This window comes from Lolium rigidum, chromosome 1 (genome assembly GCF_022539505.1).
Source record: "Lolium rigidum isolate FL_2022 chromosome 1, APGP_CSIRO_Lrig_0.1, whole genome shotgun sequence".
Classification (NCBI taxonomy): domain Eukaryota; kingdom Viridiplantae; phylum Streptophyta; class Magnoliopsida; order Poales; family Poaceae; genus Lolium; species Lolium rigidum.
The window spans coordinates 210,550,144-210,555,102 of NC_061508.1; positions in this window are offsets into that span (position 1 = coordinate 210,550,144).

Consider the following 4,959-nt stretch of genomic DNA (forward strand, 5'->3'; position numbering starts at 1 on the left):
ATTCCCAATTTAGTCTCAACACTTGGAAGATTTTTCTCTATGGCCTCCAACTTTTTCATGACATCTTCAAGAGAGATTTCAATTTTAGCTTCATTAACAGGTGGTATTCCAACTAGACTCTCAATAATGCAACTAGCTTCTAAAGCATGAGTGCCTAGGAAATTACCTCTGGCAAGAGTATCAAGAACATATCTATTCCAGCTAGAGATACCAACATAAAAGTTCCGAAGGAGGATAATAGTGGAGTGTTTCTTAGTGCACCTATGATGAGCATCACTAATACTATACCAAGCATCTTTAAAACTTTCCCCCCCTTGTTGCTTAAATGAACGAACTTCAACTTCAGGATTACTCATTTTAGCAATAAAAATAAGTAAAGAAAACTAAATTAAGTAAAGTAAAACAAGTAACTAATTTTTGTCTGTTTTTGATATAAAGAAAGCAAGCAAGACAGAAAATAAAATAAAGCAAGACAATAAACAAAGTAAAGATATTGGATGTGAGAGACTCCCCTTGCAGCGTGTCTTGATCTCCCCGGCAACGGCGCCAAAAAACAGTCTTGATGGCGCGTGATGCACACGTCCGTTGGGAACCCCAAGAGGAAGGTGTGATGCGCACATCAGCATGTTTTCCCTCAGAAAGAAACCAATGTTATCCAACCAGTAGGAGATGAAGGCCACGTGAAGGTTGTTGGTGAATGAGTGTAGTGCGGCACAACACCAGGGATTCCGGCGCCAACGTGGAACCTGCACAACACAATCAAAATACTTTGCCCCAACTTAACAGTGAGGTTGTCAATCTCACCGGCTTGCTTGTAAACAAAGGATTAAACGTATGGTGTGGAGAATGATGTTTGTTTGCAAAGAACAACGAGAGAACAATGATTGCAGTAGATTGTATTTCAGATGTAAAAGAATGGACCGGGGTCCACAGTTCACTAGTGGTGTCTCTCCAATAAGATAAATAGCATGTTGGGTGAACAAATTAAAATTGGGAAGTTAACAAATAGAGAGGGCATAACAATGCGCATACATATCATGATGACTACTATGAGTTTTACTTAGGGCATTACGACAAAGAACATAGACCGCTATCCAGCATGCATCTATGCCTAAAAAGTCCACCTTCGGGTTAGCATCCGCACCCCTTCCAGTATTAAGTTGCAAACAACAGACAATTGCATTAAGTACTGTGCGTAATGTAAAAAATACAAATATCCTTAGACAAAGCATTGATGTTTTATCCCTAGTGCCAACAGCACATCCATAACCTTAGAACTTTCTGTCACTGTCCCAGATTCAATGGAGGCATGAACCCACTATCGAGCATAAATACCCCCTCTTGGAGTTACAAGTATCAACTTGGCCAGAGCCTCTACTAGCAACGAAGAGCATGCTAGATCATAAACAACACATATATGATAGATCAATAATCAACTTGACATAGTATTCCATATTCATCGGATCCCAACAAACACAACATGTAGCATTACAAATAGATGATATTGATCATGATAGGCAGCTCACAAGATCTAAACATGATAGCACAAGAGGAGAAGACAACCATCTAGCTACGGCAATGGAGCCATAGTCCAAGGATGAACTACTCACGCATCAGTCCGGAGGCGGGCATGGTGATGTAGAGCCCTCCGGTGATGATTCCCCTCTCCGGCAGGGTGCCGAAGGCGATCTCCTGAATCCCCCGAGATGGGATTGGCGGCGGCCGCGTCTCTGGAACTTTTCTCATATCGTGGCTCTCGGTACTAGGGTTTTCGCGACGGAGAGAATATATAGGCGAAGGGGCAGAGTCGGGGGACGCTCGAGGGGCCCACCCCATAGGGCGGCGCGGCCAGGGGTGGGGCCGCGCCCCCTAGGGTGTGGCCGCCTCGTCGCCCCTCTTCGTCTCCTCTTCGGACTTCTGGACGGCTCCATGGAAAATAAGACCGTGGGATTTTGTTTCGTCCTATTCCGAGAATATTTCCTGTGTAGGATTTCTGAAACCAAAAACAACAGAAAACATGACTGACGCTTCGGCATCTTGTTAATAGGTTAGTGCCGGAAAATACATTAAAATGATATAAAGTGTATGTAAAACATGTGATTATTGTCATAAAACTAGCATGGAACATAAGAAATTATAGATACGTTTGAGACGTATCAGTGTGCCTCAGCGAGGTCCCGATGCTCCCACAGAAGTACTGAAAGGAAAAAGCAACCGGTAAAATAATGCCGGAGGCGTAGAAACTAACCTTGGCACTTGCTGTGGGCCTCAGCGAGGTACCAATGCTCCCACAGAAGCTCCTCGAAGAGCCGCTTCCGGGTGTCCAACGTGCTCTATTCAATTTAAAAATTGCGGTAAGAAGATGCCGGTATTGAAAGGAGTTTCGCGCTAAGAGCTGCGTTCTCAACCCGAAACTCGGGGACTGGCTATGCCGGTTTTTTGTGTTTCTAAGAAAGTTTCGCGCTAAGAACTGTGTTCTCAACCCGAAACTCGGGGACTGGGAGAATATATACATAAAATTGGAAGTTTGAAAACCGGCATAAATTTAAAAGAGCTTCGAAGTTTGTGAAACTTACCACCACATTGTTGTTGGCGTCATGCCACGCGGTGTCAAACTCTTTGACCGCGCGCCTGAGCCGGCCAAAATGTTGCACGGTGCTCCGAGGGCCAGCAGGGTCTACCACCGGTAGCTTGTCCTTCCCGGGGCCGCGCGTCGCTGGGGACAGATCTGCCTGATTCCACTTTTCAGCGTAGTCAAGAAGATGGCCCAGGTCGGCTCCTCCGCGGTTGACCTCAGTGATCCGGCCCAGCTGAGCTGAGGCCGTCTCACCGGCCACAACGGCGGCGCGGCCAGCGTGCAGTACAAGGGACCGTGAGCCGGAGGAGGGAGCAGTTGCAGCAGTGACCACCGCGACAAGTTCCCGCGTAGTGAGCTTGGCGCCCTCCGGAGGTGTTGGCTTGGCGGTGTCTGGCTTGTCGGTAGAAGCAGCCGGTGGAGGTGTTGGCGAGTCTTTCGACGGCGCGGAAGCTTCTGGTGCTTCCTTTGCCGGGGGAGAGTTTGCCGGCGCGGAAGAATCCGGCACGATCTTGGAGTGGGAGCAGGCAGTGCTCTTCTTCTTCTTCTTCTTGGGGACGGGGGGAACCAGAGGTTCCGCCCTCCTGGCATCTTCAGTGCCGGCGCCGGTGTCCTGGGCTTCAGGAGGGGAAACAAGGTCCTCCTCCGCGCGGTGATCAGTAGGTTCAGGGGCCGCGCGCCCCGCACTTGTGTTGCCTCCCCGGGAGGAGGCAGGAGATTTGCCGGTACCAGATGGTACCGGGCTTGGTTGAGGAGGAGGTGAGGCCCTAGCGGCGTCCTCGGAGGTTTCCGGCCTCATGCCGGTGGCACTTTTGGTAAGCTTGAGCGCAGGCCTGAAAAGAAAGAAAAAGAAAGAGTTAGAAAAAGCAACCTGAAAAAAGAGATTCACAGAATAAAAGCAAAGAAGAAACTGCTGGGCCGCGGCGGTTCACCTCGTGGGCCGCCACGTGGCGCGGTGATACACGCGCAGAAAATAGAAAGCCACTGGGAGGCCACACGGATCCGGATCGGCGGCGAGGATCCGGTGTGGCGCCATAAATGCTAGCGCAGAAGTCGAAGGAAAGTGACCCCTGACACTGCTGCGTCAGAAACAGTGCGCATGTCACTGACAGGCGCTGTGTCCGATAAATTCTCGACTTCGCCGAGGAAAGATTTAATGACTAAGATACCGAAGAAACCGGTATGATGCCATAAGTTCGGCAGAAACGTCGTTGAGTTTGAACTGGTTGCCGGTAGGTTTAAACCGGTATAATGATGATGGGAAACTGGCATGGTCTGTCGGATAGAATCCGCCGGACTATACCAGCTTCGGGGACTAATGTCGGGGGGATGACCCCCAGTATGCCGAAGGCATGCCAAACCGGATGGTGTAAGCCATCGAGATACCGGTTTAAAGATTGTTCCGGAAAACAAAGGTGGGATTGTGGCTAAGTGAACCATACCGGTATCCCAGGAGGGGTATACCGGAACCGGCTAAGAAGATACCGGATCACCGGTACAGGCTACACTGTAGCACGTCGGCAGGGCTGGTCAAAGATGCTCTCAGGAGCTAGAGGACAAAGATGAGCGAAGCACTTCAGCTTTAAACGAAGGCATGACGCCAAAAGCAGAAGATGAAGAAAAAGGTACCGGAGGATGTCACCGTTCCTGATTAAAGGTTTACCGGTGTCATCTGGGCCAAAGTGGCTTTGTAAAGTAGTTTGTCTAGTCAAAGATATGATTAGGGTTTCCTAGGGTTTCTTCCCTTGTAAGCCACCCTCTCCCCTATATAAGGAGAGGGATCACACCCCTATACGGGACGGTTCACCATCAAGTAGAAGAGAGAGAGCATGTACTGTACATCTTCAACCTCTGGCCAAGGCCAAGTTCATCAATAAAGATACTGGAATCTATCCGGAGTTCATCCCATCCTTACCAAAACCCTCCCCCGAATCCTCTAGCGCACACCACGACGACAGTCCCTTAGTGGATCGAGGCTTTCCTCCTTGGAGGAAAGGCTCGAGGAGAATACGGTGGCCCTAGTGGCTCATTGGAGTGCCTTGTGCCTCCACACCGCTCCAACGGAGACATCATCGTCTCCTCGTGCACCGGTTACTTCTCAACCCGAGCTCCTTTACCTATGCGCTTTACATTGTGATATCTATCTTGCTTGATGTGCTATACTTAGCTTGTTATCACCTTGTTGCTCATCATGCTAGCATAGGTTGTTGGTGCACTTAGGCAAACCCCTAGTTGATAGGCTTTGAGCTAAACTAGTAAACACTTAAGTTTTATTCCGCCTAGTTTAGCTCTCAAGTAGAAGTTTTTATACACCGACTATTCATCCCCCCCTCTAGGCGACGTCCTAGTACATTCACCATACATTTGTGGTTTTTTGATGGAGA